Below are 23,956 nucleotides of genomic sequence, written 5' to 3' on the forward strand. Positions count from 1 at the left end.
CTGTGCAAGAATGAGTCCTGTGGAAATATCCATCATCTATGATCCTTGGAATGATTTCTTCAGTCTGATGGTGCTCTTTGTGATGAGAACAGACATTTTGGAAGTAGAGAAGTCACACAAAGTTGCAGAGCTCAGAAGGAGAGAGGAACAGATGGTTTCACTAATGAGTTTTCTAAAATCCACCCCCTGTCCTTGGTGGACGCAGTGCAGTAGCTAAAATGTTCCAGAGATTATTTTCTTAAATAACTAGACCTTTTTTAAACAGATATACATAGAAAAATTGTATTAAATTTCAGATATCAATACACAAACGTTTTGTTTTGTTTCATGCTTATATTTTTTTTCTTCATGCCATAACAGTCTCAAGAAAATCATGAGGCTGTATTTTCACACTGTTAACAGTTATGATTTATTAAGGCTGAGCTCACTGATGTTAGGCAGAAATAAGTAGGTATTAAATAATAAGTAGGTATTATCATTGTATCAACAAGTATTACCATTGTCAATAAAGGTAACTTCAACTTTAGGCGGTTGTATTTATTTTTTTTAATTTTATTTAAAGCATGCTGAACAGAGGTCAATTTATTCCTGTAAGAAATGGAATCAGGAGCTGTGGTAAATAAGTATCATGATATGCACTTCAATCAAAATGACTTTTAGAAAATAATTAATTCTATAGCATTTAACTTCCTAACAACAAATTAATACCAATTTATGCTTACCTTAATTAATAAACTATTTTAAATTTGCATCATGGAAAAAACAAGACATTTAAAAGTAATGGAAAACTTTGGAACTAATTATCTGATTTGCAAGAGAGATCTTGAAATTTTCTTTCTTCATTTATGTGCATTTGTGCATTTGTTGGTCACTTTTTAAATGGTATAATATCAATATGAGCATTTTTAGGAGAAAAAGAACTCACCAAGAAATTAAACCATGATTCAGTATGCAGGAACTACATCTTTATGAAAATACAACTGCTTGGAGATGGAGCAGTTTTAGCCTTTTACTGTAGAGTCTTACTCGCATACTTGTGCTCAAAGTATGATACTGATTGCTATTCTTTGGTTTCTCACTAAAAAAATATAAATTGTAAAAACAAATGCAAGAAGACCTTGATATTATTTGGTATCCACTCCTTGCATTGCTTTGGAGATTACCCCAGTGCCTCTAAGGTGGAGTAATGACATTGACAGCACTAGAAATGGATAATTCCCCTTACAGGAGGGAGTTCAGGGCTGCTCTAATTTGTGTCTGGGTGAAGTGAAGGACTGCAGCCAAGCACAGATCCTTCTAGTGTAGAGTTCTGGCCTCTCAGTCTAGGATGGACATTGGGAGCTGTGTCCAGCTCTGGCCCCTCAGTTTAGGATGGACATTGAGTGCTGTGTCCAGCTCTGACCCCTTAGTTCAGGAAGGACATTGAGACACTTGAGCACGTCCAGAGGAGGCCACGAGGCTGGTGAGGGGCTGGGAACACAAACCCTGTGAGGAACGACTGAGGGAGCTGGGGGTGTTTATCCTGGAGAAAAGGAGACTCAGAGGTGACCTTGTCACTCTCCACAGCTCCCTGAAAGGTGGCTGTGCTCAGGTGGGGTTGGTCTCTTTCTCCAGGCAGCACTGACAGAACAAAAGGACACAGTCTCAGGTTGTGCCAAGGGAAATATAGTCTGGATATTAGGAAAAAGTTTTTTACACGAAGAGTGATTAAATACTGGAATGGTCTGCCCAGGGAGGTGGTGGAGTCACCATTCCTGGATGTGTTTAAACAAAACTGGATGTGGCACTCAGTGCCATGGTCTAGTTGAGGTGTCAGGGCTGGGTTGGACTCAATGATCTTGAAGGTCTCTTCCAACCTACACATTCTGTGATTTTGTGTGAAATACTCGAATACACTCGAAATGTGTCACAGTTGGGAGAGGCCACTCAGCAGAGTCACCCTCTGAATCCTCTGGGACAAATCTCTACAAGCAGAACGCTTTGTATTGCCTCACAAAAACCTCTTTTAACTGATATTATGTTCTATCAATTTTGAAAGAAGCTCTGCTGTAGCATGTTAATTAGCAGCCAATAGGCAAATCAGTAAAAGCCGTTTCCACAGTGGCTGGGTTACCTTGCCTCACCTCCAAGGGAAAGGATGATGTAAAAAAGAAAAAAACAAAAACCTCCCACCAATGAATGCTGGACATGTGTCCAAAATTTCCACTTCTAGATCGTGGCTATTAAATAAATAACATAGCCACTGGCACTGCCAAAGGCACCACAGCTGTTTGGGAATTTAGAATATTCCATACTTCATTCCAAAATCATGACAAATAATTAAGGTGTTATTTTAACTCTTGGGCTTATTTATTTTCTTTTAAAATAATAATAATATTTATTATAATAATTATAAAATTAAAATTAATAGTAATAATAATAATAACAACATTATTAATAATTTGTGAAGGGAGAATCTGTCATTTCATAGTATAAAACTTTTATAAGTCCTTAAAAAGATAAAAGAATAAAACACTGTTGGATCATCTACACAACTTTAAAAGCTTCAACCCTTTCTACATCTTTAGACTGTTTTTTTGGGTTATTTGCTTTGTCACTATAATTCTGGTAGGAAATATTTGAGCATTTTCTCAGGAAACTGGTTGTCTGTATGGTCCATACCCACGCTTAAAATTTCTAGTAGAATAGAAGTTTCTTTTGCAAGCACAGGTTGATTGATTTTTGGGAATTAATTTATTATTAGGAGTGAATACAGCTCTTGAAGTTAAGACTACCAAAACTTTCACAATTACTTAAAAATCTAAGTGGGAGACAGTACATTTCTGAAAGAAAGATTAGTTTGACAGCATTAATCATGCATCAGTGCATCAGTCCTGGTTTTGCAGATACAAATACATTGTAAGAACATTGTGATTATTTGAGATCAACACACTTATTCCTAAAGGAAAAAAAGAAATCTGAATGTTTAAGTTATTATTTTCTCTCTTATTTGATAATTAATTTTACTTGGTAAAATTAATTAGTTTTAATTGATCCATTTCTGCTGGTTATTAGGCTATAGAAGATAAAGGTTCTGATGTTATCCCATTCTCCTCTAGGAATTTAATTTTCATTTTTTTTCCATTAGTCTTAGCTATGGTGAGCAGCTGACACTCATTCTCAGAGATCTTTTTTGGAAACAAATGCAATCCAATTATGAGGTTTACAGAAAACCTCCCTGAATGCAAGACAAGAACACACAAGAATATTTCACCAATTAGAATATAGTTGTCAAAAAAAAAATTGTGCACTGAAATTACACCTCCTCTCTCTTTGCAGTACCTTTTAGTTGTGCCATTTAGGAATGTTTCAATTCTTAATACAAAATATAGGTTATGTTTAACAATTCATAAACAATTTACTATGGTTTTTTGCAAGTCTTGGAAAGCAGGCATTCCTCACTGCTCTCCAATAACCTCTCTTGGTTAAATTACAAGCTCCTAAATTCATAACATTTTTCTACATAATTACTATTTTATCATCCATTATTCTCTGTTAGACTGCCTTCATTTTATATAACAGGTAAAACAAAATGGAAAAAAAAATCTCTGAAACTCAAGCTACAACTTTGAAGTACTGACCCGAGCTACAAGTTTTTAGAAGTCACAGCTGTGTGTAATTTATCTGTGTAAATTATGTGCAATCTATCACTTGGATGTTATGGAAACTGCATGAATAAGTAAAATAGTATGACTAGAATGAATGAATGAATACTGAGTGGTAGACACTCCATTCCTTAGGAAGTCTTTATTGCCTCAAGTATGGTGAGGAAGGACCTGCCAAGTGTTGTGTGAGTTGAACCAGTGAAGAAGTAAAACAATCCTCTGAAATGTATTGCATAGTGTCATATCACTGTAAAATGGAGATTACTTTTTTTGGAGGAAACTCTCATATCTGTGTGTTCAATGGGCTTCAGTACATCAGGGGTGACACCTTTGGCAGACAATCTGCCAATGCCCTTTGTGTCAAAAGTTCAAAAGCTATTTCAGAAACCTCTCTGAATCCAGTGCCAGCTCCTTTTGCTAACCAAAACCTCCCAAAATAAAGACTAAAACAAAGACTGCTGGTGCACTGAGGCTTTTACTGAAATAAGCTGCTGTATTGATGGTTTAGCTGTAATTAGGACAAAATAAGAACTTGCCACTAAGTAGCTGAAGCAGGTATTGGAAATGTTTTATATTCACAGTATGCAAGGGGTTCAAACTCAGATTTGACCTGATTTAACACTCACACAAAACAGAACATGCAGACGTTATAAAAATACAGTTACTGTGAAAAATATGGCCTTGGATTGTAATTGGATAAGAACCTGATGACTCTTGTAAAGGTCCTCACTCTCTCCAGTGAGAATGAATATGGAGGGCATTATATATGGATTTTTCTGCCTGCTCTAAGCACGAGGCTTTGCCAGCTAAGTAGCTGCAGAAGAAACTTAAGTTAAAACCAGTTTTGATGGTGGCTGGTTACACACTGAAACTGCTGTGGTGTGTCTATGTCCTATGGAAACCTTAAAAAAGCACATGAAATAATCTGCTTTCAGTTCTTATGAAAAGCTCTCCTGCCCAAGGTATAGCCAAACTTAGGTCAGGTATCAACAACAGGATTGTACTTATTCTCACATAGAGTCAGGACATCTAATAGTACGATCAATGATTTTTTAGAGCACTTTTTATTCATACTTTACAACAGTTTTATTTTAACAACACTGTGGTTGGTTTAAGGTTCTATGTGTGAAAATACCACACAGAAATTTCAGAAAAGGCCTCCAATAATAATAAGCAATAAATTAATGGACTAAAGGATGAATGTGAGAAGCTTTATAAATTGCTAAATCCATTGACCTGGGTGAGGCATATGGATATCCTTGTAAGTATTTGTTATTGATCTGGAGAATTGCATGAAATGAGTGAAGGAAAAAACAATGTTTATGTGATTTATTTATGTTTTTCTTAGCAACACAGCAAAGTAAGTTAAGCCACTTACATCAGCTATTAAAAAATGTCTTCATAGGGAGCCCATTGGAGCATCTGGTTGTTTTATGAAGTAGCTTTTGATAATATCATAATGGAAAATGAAATTTCTTACATTTTTGTTTTAGCTCAAACAACTACATTGATTAGAATGACAAGTCAAATCACACCAAGATAAAATAAACTGCAGTTCATTTTAATGATACTCCAGGCCTGAATAGAAAGTTACTTTGCTGGTTTTGGCTGGGGTAGAGTTAATTTTCTCCAAGGAAGCTGGTATGGGCTGTGTTTTGGACTGTGCTGGAAATGGTTTGCTAACACAGGGAGGTTTTCCTTATTGCTGAGCAGGGCTCACACAGAGCCAAGGCCTTTCCTGCTCCTCACCCCACCCAGCAATGAGGAGACTGGGGAGGGGCTGGGAGGGGCCACAGCTGGGACACTGACCCTGAGTGACCACAGGGGTGCCCTGGACTGGAGGGAACCATGCTCAGTGTATAAACCAGAGGGAATAAGAAAGAAGCTGTGAGGAATCTTCTTAATGATGGTGTTTGTCTTCCCAAACAACTGATGCATGTGATGGAGCTGTGCTCTCCTGGGAATGGCTGAACACCTGCCTGCCCATGGAAACTGAGGAATTAATTCCTTACTTTGCTTTGCTTACATCTGTCTTTTACTTTACCTTTTATATTCCCTTTATCTTAAGCCATGAGTTTGTACATTTTTATCCTTCTGATTCTCTCCCCCATCCCACTGAAGGGACAGCCCTGTGTGGCTGATTTGCTGGCAGGGGTTAAACCACAACAATTACTTATACCCACTATTAGTGCTACCCCTAAAAATTTAAATCAGCAAAAGTCCTCTTGACTTATGTTTCTTATTTTGAACAATTTTTCTATGATCATCTCTAGGACAGGCTAAGTTATGAAGATCAAATGCCACATTGCACTAACCAATATAATCTCAATGGATATTGCAGTTGGATAGACAAAGAGAGATGTATTTGGTTGACTGTTGCTGAAAGATACTCAGAAATAAACAAACAGAAAAGAGAAACCTTGAACAAGCATAATCTGTCCAAGCCAAGACAAAAAGTCATTTGGCTTAACAGCTCGTCCATTGTAATATCACTATTTAAACATTCCCATAAAAAAAAAAAAAAAAAAAAAAAAAAAAGAAAAAGAATCACTATTATTTGCTCTCTAAAAATAAAATGATGAAAATTTAAATAGTTAAATAATACTTTCTCTGGTCATAGCCCTTCCAGTTTACAGCCATTCCTAATAAAACTAAGTATCTCCTCTAGTATCACTGGTAGTATATTAATATTTATAGCTTAACAGGCAGTATAAAGCTAACAATTGCTTATGGTGCAAGAGACACAGAAAATGCAGTGAAAGGAATCTAGTTTTCCCAAACAATAGTTCATATATAAAAACACATTTTAAAGTAAGACTGTTCAAGCAGGATGGAAACATATTCATTATGAAAGTCTCCATCACATTTGGGAGGATTCATTAATTTCCTTTCAGCTTCTCAGGCAATACATCCTTCCACTTTTTCCTGTGAGGGTGAAGCAATACCCACAGCAGAAGAACAGAAATACATAGATTGCTCAGCCTACTTGGACATGCAGAGAGTCATGGGATGATGAATATGTCTGAAGATGTGAAGGATACCCTAGGAAGGCTTTTGGCACAGAGCTGTCTTGTCACCCAGTCAGTGAGTGACAGCTGGAGATGCGGACAACAAGGCAGGAAGAGAATTGACTGGGCTGCCAGGATCCACAGTGCCAGAGAGTCCAGCTGACAGTCCCTACACAGTGCTGTCCCTCAGAGGTCAGTGTCTGGACAGACACTGGGAATTGTCTCCATTAATGCAGGACATGAGAGGACAAAGTGCTCTCCCAGCAGAACTGTAGATGTCAACAAATTGAGGGTTGATCATCGGTTGATATGTGGGGGACAGGGCTGCTGTCCTGAGGGATTGGGACAGACTGCGGGCATGGCTTGAGGGGAAACCACTGAGGTTTAGCAAAGGCCTTACCAATAAAAGATACTGACACACTGGAATGAGTCCAGTGGAGACCACCAGGATGGGAGGGGATATGGATTATGGAATACATGAAAGAGGTAGGTTTGTTCAGCATTAAGAGGGCACTAAGGAGACACATCACTGCTCTCTGCAACTTCCTGCACTCTGACAGATGCAGACTGACAGGCTGGAACATGGAAATCCTGATTAGATATTAGGAGAAAATTATTTGGTTCTATAATGAGGGTGGTCAAATATGCCCAAAGAGGACACAGAATCTCCATCACCGAAGGTTTTCAAGACTGTGATTCTGTGTGACTCAACTGGACAAGCCCTGAACATCCTGGTCTGAAGAGAACAACTCTAACAAAGGGGTTAGGCTACTTAACCTCCAGAGGTCCTCAAACTAAATTGTTATATGATTCTGTAAGAACAAATTATCTTAACAAAACCAGAAAAACCCCCAGTGAATCCGTGATACTGATCTATCATTTGATTTCTTTTTTATTTTTATTTTTATTTTCCTCCAAGTCAGTACTGTTATACTAAACATTAGCCTTTATTATTACATAAAACATTCCTTTATTCAAATGTAATGAAAAGCTCATTATGACTTCCCAGCCACCAGTGCAAACAGTGTACTTAGCCAAATGGTAATTGTATCGGTCTTCCTTCTATTCCAATACTGCTCTGAAAGTTGTGTCCCTCAAATGAATAATTACCTACAGAATAATTAAATGTTGCTGATATGGTCTACTCATCCCACTTGTACACAGAAACAGCAAAGTCTGTCTTCCCTGAAATCTATCTCCGTCATGTTGGATAAGCTTACTGCCCATCACACGGCTGGCATCGATCCCCACTCAATTACAGATGAACATAGCACCATATTAAAAGACAAATAAGGTTTAATTTTAATCACAGACAGCCTGTAAGTCCATGTTCCATTATAGATTAAAAGAACCAATTATTTTTAAAAGTAAAGATTTAATGAAAGGCCTTACTAATATATAGACACATTGCTCCCTCTGCATTCTAAGTCAGACTCTGCAGTGGTTTGAAATCGCTGCAAGCAATCCAAGCAAGGCATGGGGATGCAACTTGGAAAAGAATGTTTTTCCTTCAGATACAAATGCACTTTCTCCACAGGGTTTCTTTTGCAAGATTTCTCTTTCAAAAGAGTAAAATCACAGACCATTTATAGTCAACAAATTAACTCTGCGGCCAGAGTTTTATTGTTACTAAGACAGAGTAAATGCAAAATAATTGCATTGAAGCAGGCAGAAATTCCACACTAATGACACTGAATGCTGCTGGAATCACTTTATCCCAGACTCAGAAATGTAGTTAGGAACCTAATTCTCATCTGAATTCAATGGGAGTTAGGCACCTACACATCTCTGAATCTAGACATTATAGCCTTCCATCTGTAACAACAGGAGCTGGCTTGCATAATTAACTGCTGAATATAGGGCATCAGAATTCCTATTTTCTTACTATTCATTCTTTAGTACTAGTTTCCAATCTTCCTTGTTTATTGAGGTGGTATAATGTTTGTGAGACTGTGAATTAATAAAATTTTAGTTCTATAATGTTGTTGATATTAGCACTGAGAATGCAAAGATAAAAACACGTATATTTCAGAGAGACATCTACAAACTGGGTAATCTGACAATGCTGTTAATAGTGCTGTGAATGTAATTCCACTGTACAGAGAAAGAATGAGAGGTTATATATATATATATATGTACACAAAGTTAACATCCCAATTTTTAAAGCTGTTTTTTATATTATGCCATACTTTTTTTTTAGGAATTTCACATATACCATTCAACCAGAAATGCCTTAATGTATGGTGAAGTCTCTTCATTTTTCTAAATTTGACATACCTTCTTTAGAAGGTAAAAAAAGTTAAAGCTATTTACCAACAGACATTGTTATATCAGTCTTACAATTACCATTCACAGTTAAAAACAAAACCCCCAAAACAAAACAGGACTCCCTTGACTAGAAAGAACCTGCATTTTATCTGCCCCTCTAACCTTTGAGGAAAAGTGTACCAAGTAAAACACTAGTTAGGTCTGTAGAATGAGGGTTCAGAAAATAAATGTAGACATTTCTGATATATTTTAAGGACCTCATATCAAAAGATCACTTAGAATACTTCTGATGATGAACAAAAGAGTTGGGAAACCTTCTCATCTACTTATATCCAGCCCTTGCTGTTTTCATCCTGCTAAATTATTTTTGGTTTTGTCCTCACTAATCCCTGAAGGAAAAAATTCTCCAGCTTCTCTCCACTTGTTAGATATTCACAAAGAGAATGTGGGAGAACAGCAAGCAGGTGTTCCAAGGAAAACAGCTCCTCACAAGGCAGGTGCAGGGCAAAGATTCGGCTTCAGAAAACAGCAGCTGTGTTCTGGGAGTGTTCCCACCTCCCTTACACACTCTTACACACACACAATTAGCAGAAATGGAAAACTGAATTCACCAGGCCTAGGGATAACTGGGATTGTGCAGAACTGAATCCTTACTTTCAGGCTGGAATCCTATTTTTCATTTTTAATGTTCTTTTAACTACAGTAAATTTCAATTTTTAGGTATACCACCAAATTCATCCAACATGTTCTGTGAAATATCTTAAAAGACACATGAAATCAAGACTCTGTTAAATCTCTGCACAGAAAACCTAGGAAAACAAGATACACACTGAAACTTCTGTCTTAGCATATCTTTCATTAGCAGTATGAGGATATAAGAGTTCCTCAACAAAAGTAACAGGTTTCACAAAATATTTAGAATATGCAAAGGTACAGATCATTCTCTAGCTGATCTAATACCTGGTCAGGACACAGATTATTAGTCCAACTATGATTTTAAACCAGTACATTTTCCCATAGGGACACAAAATATATTGTACATCAAATACATTATCATTTAATTCTGTAAACTTCCTAATTCACTGTTATCTATTCTAAATTCTGTCAGAGACTTCTATAAAGAGGAAACACATTTTATACACAAGAAAAAAATAGAGAATATTTATAGATTTACATTCATATATTAGAGAACATTAGAGAATATTTCCAGGGTTTTCAAAAACCACTTGTGTTTGCTATCCATTCAGAAGCAGAGCCTTGTGTGTTGGAAATGTAAGCTGATGGCTCACACTAAAAATGTCACCTGCTAATTATTGTCATGTTTTCTTTTTCAGGTACAAAGGCCTCACCAATATATTGTAGCAGAAAACTATCTGGCCATATTTTCTGTTAAATCCTCATATGTAACTCTTCTCTGCGAGCAAAAACACTCTCCAAAAGCTGCACACTGGGTTCTAGATTAAACTATTATAAAATGCACCTTCATAGGGGCCACTGAGAAACTTTCACATTCTGTGCTGGTTTTAGCTAGAGATGATCTGAGTTCAGGTATTTTGCAAAAGCATTAGTCCTCTTCCAGAGTATTTGCAGCAGTGACAAATAAGATTTTGTCTTATTAGCGACCACAAAATCTGGCAGAGCATTATGTGTAGAGTAATAAATGTCTTCATTCTTGCTGTGACACACAGCACTGAGACATCTCCATGAGATTGCTGTTGTCACAGGCAGTAATTAAGTGCTTGATTCTGCCATGGCCTTTTTAAAGGTCTTGGGTACCTCAGATTTATGCTATGGTACATCATATATATTAATCTGAGAAAACATTACAAGCATAGTACTGTAATATGCAGAGATATGCATATATGAACTTCCCTTTGAATAATACCTCAATATAAAGAACAGTGCACTCAAAGTCTGAAATACCTAATAAAAATAGCCAGTTTTTATAAGCATAATTTTAAAATTAACTGACTAATTTTGGCTGCATAATCATACCCCTGAAGGGATGCAATAAAATATAAATTTAATCAAATACATTTTTAGAACACGCTTCAAGCTAGTGCATGTACAATTTTGATCCAAATATCTAGTCATGAGTACAATATCAGACCTTTAATTATAATTCCTATTATAATTGTTCTATTGAAGAAAATGTAGCCAGTGCCCTTACCTGCAATTATGCACACACAGTCTGTGGAAAGAGCAGATAAAGACTCTCCTGTGAACCGTCCCTTGCTGAGCTAATTCACCCAACTGGTTTAATTTCATTTGCCCTCAGTCTGCCATTGCAGTGATTACATCTAAATGAAAAGACAAGGAAACACCAAAATGAAAAAAAAAAAAAATCCATGAGATTTATTGTCTAAATTTTCAATTTGACTTCTATTTTTGAACAACCAGAAAGTCAGGGTCACAGAAAGCATGTTGCAAGAAAAAGTGTTTGGTACTTTCTGATGGAAGTGTGTATGAATATCTCATCGAGTGGCTAAAATGTGTGACCCCCTTGAGACCCATTACAGTGCACACCTGATGTTCTGTGATAGGTGCCCTGTATTTTACTCCTAATATATTGGGGTTTATAAACTCATAAAGAAATGCCTTTTGGGGAATATCTAATGTTAACACTGCAGGCTGCTCCTCAAAGTTAAATACTCTTTTTAGGCTTCAGTTTTAAAAGGTGTTCTGTGGCACAATATCTGAGGGAATAATAAATGTTTGTTTTAAATATCTATATGCTAATACATAAGTTCCAATATTATAATATATGTCATCTTCTAATATTTATCTCAATGTAGGTTCTGCAATGCACATGGAGCCTTGGAAGCAGCACTGCTGGCTCTGTTAACAATGTCCAAAGGATGGCTGAGCTTGGCACAGGAGGGATGTGTGGATCCAACAATCCCCTGTGTCCATCCATGAGATCCCACTCTTAGGAAGGATCTAACTTTGGGGACAGCTCAGTCTCTTGTACTGTGTGTGTGCTATGGAGTAGCAGGATTACATTTCCACACAGTGCACAGTTTATCAAAAACAGATGCTGTAAATACACTGAAGCTATTCCAGAAAGAAAGTAGGCATAAGGCTTCTGTCAAATGGCCCAGAACTCCACTCTGCCCATCTAATACACAATACAGGTACTTCTCTGGAAAATACCAACTCCCTGTCATGTTCTATAGTTGCTTTGTATTGCCCAAATAATTATTTAAAATTCTATTTTTATTGTTTTACAGTAAAATTCAGCCCAGTAAATGGTCAAAAATCTTCTTCCAGTGGATTCCAAGCCATACAGTGTAATGTGTGGATACAACATCAATTCTTTTGAACATGCGCCATACATGGAATTTTACATGGAGTTTGCTCCTCCTTCAAAATCTACCTTGACCTTGCAAACTCTGAAGTTGTTAGCTTTGTCTCCTGGGGAAATCATAGTGATAAATACTAGGCTGTTAAAAAGTACCATGCAATAAATTTCAATCCAAAGACCACAAATAAACAAACAAAACTCAGCATGACAGTCCAGTAAATCCCAAACAAACTGATTTATCAATTGGCCCAAAAAAAGCCCACTCAAAGAGGGCCCGGGGTGGTGATTACACCATGTATCAATAATTAGATTAGTTCATTCAATTGCTCAGATACATAAGTATGAAATAATGAAAAAATGGAAAAATACAGTGAGCATACACAACCACTTTGGCCTCTCAGGCAAAACAGTGTCATGTAAGGATTTTTTTTCCATCATGTGAGTCATTATGCAGTACTAATTACATCATCTCCTCATCTTGCTGCCTCTAGACACTCAATTGTTATGGATTGGTTGCTTTCCCTGAGGCTGCAGATACACTTATAATAAGCATGGACTAACCTCAAAGAAATGAATCCCACCCCCCTGATGAATTTATCTTAAACAGAAAATGTTAGAGAAAATCCCAAATATCTTATTAAAAAAAAAAAAAATCAGAGATGTTTGGGTTAGCTTCTGAAAAAATATTTTGCTATAGAACACCAACTTCATCATGCAAATGTCTGGCTTACACTCCTTTATATTCTCTATATATTTAGGATTTAAGAAATACAGCACCTTATACATAAGTCCATTTAAATGATTTCGGCATCAAGTTTTTTGCTTTCTGAATTAATTCAAACTTTAATATGTGACTACTTCTGATAATGCCATGAATTATATATGTAAACTTTGATCATACATATTTGAGTGGACAGTGCCAGAATTTAGTCTTACTCTGTCACTGTTTGAGTAATTTCAGATTTGGAAAGAGATTAGAATATTCACCCTTTTTTCTGAATACTTTCCAAAACCAAGGCATACCATTGGAAAATTCGGGAAAATTGAAAATTATAGAAAATGGAAAAAAAAATCCAGACCTTCTACAAACATATGCAGCATAGTGACTTTAATGAGGATGTGCTAATTGTCATAGGGGTGTTCAAAAGGTTGGTCTCTTTATTAAGATAACAAACAGTTTGTACCAGACCAACCATATGCTGAGGTAGATTCCTATAGAACATTTCATCTTCAACAACTCTAACATGCTCAGCACATCAGGGGTACAAACCATAATATTTACTCCAACAATATTGATACCTATTTCCAAAGCATTTAACAACTTAAATAGAAATCTAATCCTCTGAATTATGAGGAGGATAAATATCTTGCATGACAATTTTTCAAGACATACATGAGGAACATCCATCCCCACATTTGCACAATACTTAACACATATCTCAAAATTAAGAGCAACAACTACTAGGACCATCGGAGCTTAAGGAATAAAAATAGCTTTATGAAGCTAAATTACTAATTTAGCATGAATGTTATGGGAATGTCCCCTGGCTGATTTGGTGTATTTTTCATATTATTACTTTATTTTCATTCCATAGTCATTACACAGAAAAGTTACACAGTAGAAACTATATTTGTGAGTACAGTATATTTAAATTACAATCTAGATTTTTTTTTTTTTTTCTGCCACAGTTTAAAGTAGCAGCACATCTGGCTGCTTATCTCTCCTGACAGTGACCAATAAATCTGATCACAAACTTTTCTGAATTATTAATACTGGGGAAAAGCCTTATTGTAATGCGGAGCAGACATATTACTTACTGTGAAAATCAGAGTACTCAAACTGCTCACTGATCCCACATCCACATGAACAACACATTATAGGTTTTATGTACTTCTGCATGTGCACAAAAGGAAAGTTTTGTCTAATACCTTCCTGGACTCTTGCTTGCATTGGTGCTTCACACAGCCTTAAGTACCAAGTACACATGCTGGATCATTCCCTTCTCCACTTTGAGAGAGGAGAATGCATCCTCAAGCAATGGATGTCACAAAAAGATTCTCTGCCTTAAAAAAGATCTCCATTTTACAGTAACATGAGTCAAAGCCAGTCAGTTCTGGGCACAAAATACAGCAGCATATCCATGATTACCACAAAGAAAGCTCAGACAAACCTGATCCTCAGAGTTTCAGAGGCAAAATACAACATAACAACCTACTCAGAAATGTTAAGTCTCCTTTTTTATGAATGCAATAGTTTCATTTACATAAAATCAGGTATAAGCAGTAGCTGCAGAGGTGGAGAAAGCTCAATGTTATTAATAACATTTCTGAATGTTAACAATGTTAACAAATTCAAGTATTTATGAGGAAGAATATAGGGGGAATATCTGCCTGAGTACCTTTTGGACACACAGAGAATAGATCCATAGGATACAAGAGAACAGAAGAAATTCAAGGATGTCAGTGCCTGACAATAACAGAGACAAGGGTGTACAAAAAAGCAGTCAAATCAGTAACTACATGATAAAAATATCCACCTCTCTCAGGCTGGGAGTTATTTTTCTATTAAAAGAGTGGAAAATAACTGAACTCCTGTGATAAGCTGAACGTTTGGTCATTTCCCCTGCAAAATTTGTAAACTCAAAGTATTTTGCACACATTCTTACCTTTTCTGATTTTTTTTTCTGGCTGTTCCTGCTTTTGTTCATAGTTGATAAAAGAAAAGGCTAGCAGTTTATCTGCAGCAAGAATTTACAGCTGTAGCAACACTTTTAGGTCATCAGCTTGCCAGGCTGACACAGTAAACTTATGAGTGCCAAAGGCACTGAATCCAGAAAGTCCCAGATTTAAAATTAAAAGGAAAAAAAAAGGAAAAGGAAAAAAAGGGAAACAAAAGCAGAAAAAAATAAGGGAGTGGAGCATAATTATCATGCCAATTCCTTTAGCTACCAGACTATGAATTTTGCAGGAGTAGGAGCTTCACCTTCTTTTGAAACTTTCACAATACACTGAAAATTTATGAAGATTTAATGGGAGAGAAAGAAGGAAGCTGACAGAGTGCAAAAATATCTTTTCAGTTTACAATACCTTCACTTGGGAAGCCTGACAGTCTGTGGTCCACATTCAACATTAGATAGTCAATAAGGATTTTGAAAAGGAGTGAAATCCCTTATCTTTTAATTAAAATTCAGATGCCTGGGCCTCAAAATTTCAATGATTTCAAGTCATTGCAATCTGAAAGAAGGCCACTGTGCTTCACCAAGGACCATTGTAGAAAAGAAACTCCAGATCCACTGAAAGGATTAAGAGCTGCTACCAATAACACTGAAGATGTTCTGGGTCCAGGTATAAAATATATAAATGATGGATACCCTCTGGGTGCGTTTTGCAGTATCTCAGTCCTTTATTTAGGCAGTTTAGTTTTAACCATTTATGGAAAACAGAAATTTAATAATGGTCTAACCAGCAAAGATTAAATGATTTTTACAAGCCTAAGTACCACAAATTACATCCAAAAATAATGACTTTTAATACTGCAAGTGTTTAACCTCTCCAGCCATTTACTGAGTGGCACTGCATACTCATAAACTCCAGATATTTTAAAATCCAGAAATGAACTTTGATCAAAGCAAAACTGTAGATCAAAAAAGAAGTTGTATGCCTGTGGTTTTCAGTATCAGAAATGTTGAAGGATAAATGTGGCCATTCAGAAATGTCTCTTATATAAATTTAGAATTGATCTATATCGAAGACTCTTTAGAACACATCAGTGTTAATAATGCAAAAAACTGAATAAAAATCCATAGTCACTGTAAAAATTCAGCTTAAACTGACTTGGCTGGTGAGCTTCAGTGGCACTCTGAAAGGATAAGTTGCAAATGAGGCAAACCAATGGGCATGAAAATTCCTTAGAAATGTGATTTTTTTTTCTCAACTCAGTCCAGTAACAAGGAGGTGATTCAAATTATTCAGCAGATGGCTCAGATGTAAGAACAGCTCGGTAGAAGCAGGACAAGGCTAATTAGAGTATTATGCCTGTGCTTCTTTATTTTCTACCTCATTCCTTCTTCCCTCCCAGAGAGTGTACCCAGCCTCTCCATTTCTCTTCCAAACATCACCTTCAATCCCAGCAATGCTTTTCTGCAGAGGCACAGCAGAGAAGGGCAGAAGAGGCAGGAGATTTGTGCTGAGCAGAGAGCCAGGGGGCTGAGTTCCCTCCGGGCAGGGCTGCTGCTCCTCTCAGCTGCTCACAGGGAGCTCTGCTGCATTCACAGCTGCTCGGGCTAAAGGCACCTGTCAATGCCCTGCCAGTGCTCATGGAGGTTGGTCACCACGTTTTTATGCATTGCTACCCAAATTAGGATGATGTGAACATGTAAGATTGAAGGCCACAGGTTTCACACACCCAGAAAGATGAGACTATGGAAAGGATATTTGCATTGGAATGGGTGACGTTATTGACATGCCCAAGGTTGCACATCTCTACCAGAGAACAGGAAAATCATTTTGTCTCTTGATCTACGTCAAACTCATACAAGCAATAAATACTGTCCTGTTTGGAGCTTTTTGCTCCTTTTTAAATTAGAAGGAAAAAAACACAATGCCTATGTGAATGAATAACTACTCCTCTATTTTCTATGTTGCTACATATGGCAGAAATTACTGTCCATCTAATGCAGAAATATAAATAATATGAACCCTGAGACCACCTATTAATTTCTCTCTTTGCTCATACAATTTCAAGTGTGATTGTTAATTTTATTTCTTCTCTAAACTGTATCAAGGAAAGGCATGGGGATCCTTTATACAAATCCTTTGTATTTAAGATAATCTAAATATATATTGCTTGAAGACTACCACCAGTGCTATCTTAGCATAACATAAATGGGTACAAGGATACACCAAGGCCATTTACCTATTTTTTTTTTCTTAACAGAATCTACTACAATCAAAACTGTGCAAAGCCATTGTGAGATACACAGTGCTTCAAGACTTCATGACTACACTTTAGGAGAGCATCAGTAGAGCTGAAGAAAACAATTATGAACAAGGATACCTGGATGATAAATAGAATTTATATATGAGACATGATTTTAATGTGGCATACATAAGTGAATTAGTAAATCACACCCTGTGAATTTTTAGAAAGCAGGGTTTAAAACAATATTTATTACTGCTTACAAGCTTGGACTCCAAGTAGATCTGCACTAATAAATTTTCTAAAGCCTCCTAAACTAAATCAGTAAGATCTAAAAATGTCCCCAACATCATGGAACAGTAAGCTGGAGGTACAGAAGCCAGCCACGTATCACCTATCCTGACAATGCTTTTTCATAGGGAAAATTGCTAAGATAGAGAAGTTGGCAGAGTAGTGATAAGATGTTCAGATTTCTCTTTGCTGCACTCCACCACAGTCATTCATGAAACAGGGACTGGAGGCAACCATCATAATAAAGATCAATACATGAGTAGTTTTAAACTGTACTTTGGACTCTATGAATCTCAAAGAGGAATAAACATCTTCCCTTTTCTTAATGAAGTTGATTCTGACTTAATAAAAGCAAACTCTAAGGAATATTTTTCTTTTGGTTTGATCTTAAAATGTATGCAAGTGTTTGAAATTACCCCAACTGGCTTTAACACAACCAAGTCCCTGCAGAACTTTTAACACAAACAAAAGCAGCTGTAATGGACTCAATGAAATAACCAAGCCCACAGCTCAGACAAGCTACACACTAATATGAAACAGTGATATTATAATTGTGTTCCAACACATTTTTCTGCAAAACTTCAACCATCACATTGAGCAAATGTATTGTTAATTACATTCCCTGATTAAGCTGCAGCCATGTTCAGCTGGGTCAACATAGTTTTGTGCATAATCTAAAAATTTCTATAAAATATATCTGTATAACATATATAATAATGCAAAGAGTCCACCCAACTTTTTCTTATTTTACATCTGATAATATAACTTCCAGCCGTGGCTGTATTAACATACCACTTTTAGGCAAAGAAACTGTGAAAACCACCATGTAAATGGAAAGAGTTTTGTACTATATTTTTAGTAAAAAAGTCTTCTGAAGAGTGGGCAATCAGTACAATGCAATCATTTGGAGGTGTTTTAATCATACCATCTGGGTTGCAGAACTAACGAGGAAAAGGGTGTTCCTATTAGTGTGTCTAACAGTAATTGTTATTTTAATTGGCTGAAATAAACTCTGCTGCCCCCAGGCCAGCCATAACACTATGATGGTGTAGACCTGCTTTCCCCTCAGAAGGTAGAAGTGCAATGGAAACCTGCCCTGTGAATAAGTAAGAAGCTAAAATAGAGCAGTTACTAATTTTCATAAAGATTGTTTGGAGGGAAAATACAAACCAAAAAAACCCCACACCTTAACAATAAAATGGAATAAAATATAATAAATTTTCCTGGGCATGAAAGCTTTCTGGCGTTACACAACATTTTAATCATGCATCTGTCATGAAAATTAATGGAGAAAGGATGGTCTTGTAACTACTTCGTCTTCTGGCTCTTCTGACAAGACTCCCATGTAGGTGATAATTATAATGTATAATTTAAAGTGATTTAAAGTTTATTGGAAAGAGAAGATTAAAAATAAATTCAGAAAATAGTATTTTACAAAATATCCTTGACCATCATATTCAAGGTAGAATCAAGGTTCCTAACCACCTAATCACAGAAATATTTACTTAAGTGGATATTTGCATTTAATCAAGCAGTATCAAAGTGTTCATCTGTTAATAAAGGAACCATGATTGGTGCTTATCTCACTTTGCTCTGTCACACACAGCCACAAAATTTCAGCTGTGCTGAAAGGACTCAGCCCCATCCCATCCCTCCCCAAGAAGATCCTAATCCCAGTTCCTGTGAGGGCATGTCTTACCAGCCCCTTGAAACTGGAGCACCAGTCAAGTTAAAGATCCCCTACAGATCAGAAGAACATGAACCTGATAAAAGGAGTGAATTCAGACCTTGTGAAAACAACTGATGTCCTCCCACTACAAAGTCAGGCTTTTGACACCTGGGCTGGGCAATGTGCAAACAAAGGAAATCTTTAGGACACTGTTCAGCATTCCCAATTAGATATCCCATGAGGTTCTCCACTCTCCAGGTTTGCTGTTGTGTTTTCTATCCAGTGAGGATTAACTGTGCCCAGAGAGTACTGCAGAGCCCAGTTTGTTATCAACACAGACTTCTTGCAGATCCAGCCTCCAAGTAGCCTGCCTGTCCAAAGCCCAGGTAGTTGAGCCCTTTGTAGGGAGCCCCTTGGCACGTTCCAATTGCTTCAAACTTGACAAGAGTTGGGATAAGTTAATTCTGGCTATGAGAAAATACACTGAAAAGAAAAAATATACAAAGAATTTTTGCATCAAAGGCAAGGCTGAACTTAGGTGTCCTTCTTGTCTCTGTGTCTAAAAACAATTGTTTACACTAACTTCACTAACTTCTATATTTAACTGTGTCCTGGTCTCTACATTGGGGATGATAATAACACTGAAACACCTGCAGGATTTTGGCTAACACTGAAACAAAGTGACTGATTTACCTGTTGAGAGGAAAAGCTTTTCCTGCAGGAGATTGTAGCTGTATGAGGCCTCCTACAGACTGTACCCTCCTGAAGGACTTCAAGACTTCCTGCTATTTCATTTGATATCTTCACCTCCCAATGCTTAATAACAGTATTTTAAAGGATCAGTAAAGAAACAAAAGTTGTTTTTCTAAAATGAAATAACTTTAGTAATGTCACCTTGCTGCTCATTGCCTTTGACATATTTTAAGGTGTAGAATAGACAAACTGTGCTTAGGCAATTAAAAAATGGGGAACCAAGATTAAATCCTTATAGTTATATATATTGTATCCTTATAAATATATATTTTACATTTTGAAACATAGGGTCTCATTATCAAGGAAATGAAAATAGAATTTACATTTTAGAGGATTGAGTTTTGAGATAACTATGGCTGAATGTCTCCAATGTTATAAAAGGTTTTTACAGTAGTTATGTTCTGCCTTTATAAAACAACAGCAGCAATTTTTCACAAGTTCAAATTTGCCAGATTTTAGCAGCAACAGTGACCCCACCTTACTTTTTGTTTAATGGACTTACACATATATTTTGGCTCCACGCTTCCATGCTAAAAAAAATAATTCCAAGAACAATTGTCTTGGGCTCTACTGGAAAGACAAGACATAGCCCTTCTCTGATTACAAGCTTTGTATCATCCAGACAGTCCAAGGTCTTGCCTGGCCTTGTTTAGCTCTGGCAGCAATTGTCTGGCAATTAGATAATTGTTCCTTGAATTAGTTTTAGTTAGTTTTAATTTAAAGCGATGACAGGTACTTATTCACCACGGAGTGAATGAACCACCATTCCAGCAGGAGTGTGCTCTGGAGGAGGACTCAGGCAGCACCAACAGAGGCCTCAGGACATAAGCAAAATCATAGGGATCCGTCCAGGAGGAAAACATTCTTTCATTTCCATGAAATCCATTTCAAAGGAAACAAAGTAAACAAAAAGACTGAACAATGGAACCAATGGAAAGTAAAAGAATATATAAGCGGACTAAGTTTTATAAAAAACAAACCAAATTCACCCTAAAACTGGGGAGGAAGAAAGTGCCGATATCAAAGTGTTCCCCAACGGAAAGAAGCAAACCTCCCTCACTAACTTTCTCACAGCCCTCCCCACAAAGGTTTCAGGATGCTGAAGCTTTTTGTCACCCCTGAAGGGGATCATCCCTGGTACCTGGGGGACACCCCCGGTAAATTTTATTCTGATTTACCATTCTGAACAACAGATTTCCACGAAATAGCTCTGAAAACAGGAAAAAAAAAAAAAAAAAAAAAAAAAAAAAAAACCCTGAATTTAAGTTATCCTGGCTCTTCTTGTGGATGTTTATTTTTTAACCAGTGCTAATTTACCCTTTTTCATCTGGAGCACCTTTACTAAAGTCAATGGTGTCCTGTGGAAACATTAGGAACAGATGTGGGTGATTAATAACTGTAGGAAAGCTAAATTTTTTATGATAGACCACATAAATCTCTCCACTATGAGATGTTACCTCTTCAGTCTGTAGCCTTTGAATAGTTTTTCTGAGGTGTTTGTTGCTTTTTTCTCCTTTGAAGTACTCAGATGTTAAGATACTAATTATGATGATACACTAATTATCAGAGACCTGCAGCATTAAAGACTGATATTTATTGCCTTTTGTAATTTCAAAACTCAAAAAACTCTTTATAGTCAAGTTACCATGATAGCATACAATCCTATTTGGAAGATGTTATTTGCAAAGACCCCTTTTTTTCAGCACACATTTTTTTTATGTAAAATGCTTTATGCTACTGGTGAAAGAGGGAATTGTCCTTTGACAGCATTCTAATATGTTCATAAAGAGACATAAAGAGACAACTGGAAACTATTAAGTTGAAAGAAAGTTCAGAAGAATTACTAATTTTAAAATATCTTCTACTAAAACTTATCTTAAGTGTCTCTCTAACTGGAATAGTATTTAAGCCTAGGCTTAAATCATACTGAAGTTACCCTGTGGCTGAAGATATCCTTGCACACTTGCTGAATGAGCCTGTAGGAACTGATACCAATTGAACAGATCTTGAGATTCAGAAAATTATTGGTTTCTGCAGTCAGCACACCCCCATCACATCCTCTATTAATCTGAAGCTATGAAACACTACTATGATCTAAATTTTACAAGAATAACCCTACAAATTCTAATCTTTTACCTTTTTGAAACATTTTTTTTATTTAAGAAAGTACCATAGTAATATCTGCATGTAAAATGTGAGCTTCCCAGAACCTATATTAAATTAAATATTGACTTAGCAAGTACTATGCCATTCATTATTTACTTTACTCAATCTGTGGGATTTATTAAAAAATTGATAAGAATGGCTACTGGTAAAATCCCTCCAGGTAAGCTCCCTAGCCAAGCCAATTATGAAATAAGTAAACCTACAGTTACTACAATAAAATGACAGTATTCGATTTTAGCAGTTGGTGATATTTCTAAAGGACGCTTTGAGACACTTACTTGAAATGAATTAGGTGCAGTTTCATAAAAAAAATTTAAGATTGCTTTTATTCTGTTATTTGCCAGACCTTTCTGTTCCCCTCTGCCCTTTTCTAAAAGTTGATTTCTCATTTTATTAAAAGGGTTTTTTTCCCCCTGTATTTCAAGAGTTCTCTTTCTCCCCTTATGCTCTCTATTTTAAACCCACTCATGTATATCTGAGAAGTGCTCATCAGAGTGCTACAGACCAACCTGCAAGGAGCTGTGGAAATACCTTTAAGTGTGAAGGCAATTTTATAGGGGAAAGGACATTTCCAGCCATCTTTTTCCTTGGTGCCAATGGCTGGAGTGCTGCACTGTGTGCAGGAATGAGTTTTGCATTAACAATTAACAATTTGTTATGTATGCAATTCTATGGATACACAGGTCAGGCCTGCACAGTTTCAATGTCCTTAATTCAGATTTCCCATTAAACCTTAAGCAGTGCATATTAAAGGAATAATCAAAAGCATTCTCAGTATTGTTACCTACAAAAAAACACAGCAGGGGAGTAAGAGGTACAGAATCTACAATAATTTTTCTGTTGCTGTATTTAGTTGATAGATTACTTTTGTTATTAAGTGAAGAGATAATTTTTAAATTTATGGGGGAACACAACACCGTTGCATGATATGTCCCCAGTGCTCCAAACTCAATTTCTTTCATGTTGTATGAGCCTGTTATTGTTTTCCAACAGGGATACACCTCACCTGGTTCTGATCCCCAGACTAGTTCAATAACTTTCCAATATAAAGAACTTGTAAATCATGCAGGAAAAAAATATAACAGCCTCAGGTGGTAAGTGGTCACATCCTTGCTTTGAAAGACTAGAGGTAGTTTGAAAACAGAAAATTAAAGTCCATAATACTGAACTACTAAGAAGGTTCTGAGCACAGAGAGCTCCACAGACCCCGAACCCAGCCAAACCTAATGTTGGTGATCTACACATGAACACACTGAAATATCCCAGGGAAAAACCTCCTTAATTCAGGTCACCATTAGAGAACTCCTTAAACATCAGCCTCTACCTCCAACACTGATGAGTGTTCCTGGTTATTCTCAAACACGTCCCTGTGGGACCCCAGACCCTGAAGTCATCAGGCAGGACGTGTGGCATCCTGACAGACCCCAGCCCGTGCTGGAGCAGGGGAGCACACACAGGACATGGAGCCATCAGCAAAGGAAAAGCTCTTGTCCCCGAGCTGCTGCCTCACTCTTAGAACCAGTCTGGTCTGAAAAACTCTGTTTGCTCTGGCACAAAAACCTTGCTCAAGCTTTACAGAGATCTAGAAGAAAGCAAACAGCATGAGGAACTAAGTTCACGATTTTCATTATGTTTGGATACACTACTAATAAAGATTTCTTGACAGAAAATCCTCTGCAGCATCATATCTATCAATATCAACATTCAGACACTAATTCTGTCAACAATAACAGAGTGATCATAATCTTTCACCTGCATATAAAGAGCTTATGGGCTTTTATTTGATAATGAGTTGCAGAGGTGGTGTGGAACTGCAAAAGAATGTCTCTTCAGGAGACAGCTTAAGAATTGACATATCTGTAATCATATCTGGAGGAGATGGTGGTACTTGTTTTTTTAATCAGTGTGTGTGGGAAGGAAAGAAAATGAAACCTC

General features: G+C 36.8%; 1 long non-coding RNA gene across 1 annotated transcript in view; it reads right to left on the reverse strand.

Annotated features, from left to right (window-relative positions):
• Positions 1–11,110: 11,110 nt before the first annotated feature.
• LOC310914930 overlaps positions 11,111–23,956 on the reverse strand; it is a 286,047-nt gene continuing 273,201 nt past the window's right edge. The window contains exon 4 of the long non-coding RNA XR_014591130.1: positions 11,111–11,220. This is a non-coding gene — a long non-coding RNA (uncharacterized lncRNA). The remainder of the gene's footprint in view (positions 11,221–23,956) is intronic.

This window comes from Zosterops lateralis, assembly GCF_965231275.1.
Source record: "Zosterops lateralis genome assembly, chromosome: 14".
Taxonomy (NCBI): Eukaryota; Metazoa; Chordata; class Aves; order Passeriformes; family Zosteropidae; genus Zosterops; species Zosterops lateralis.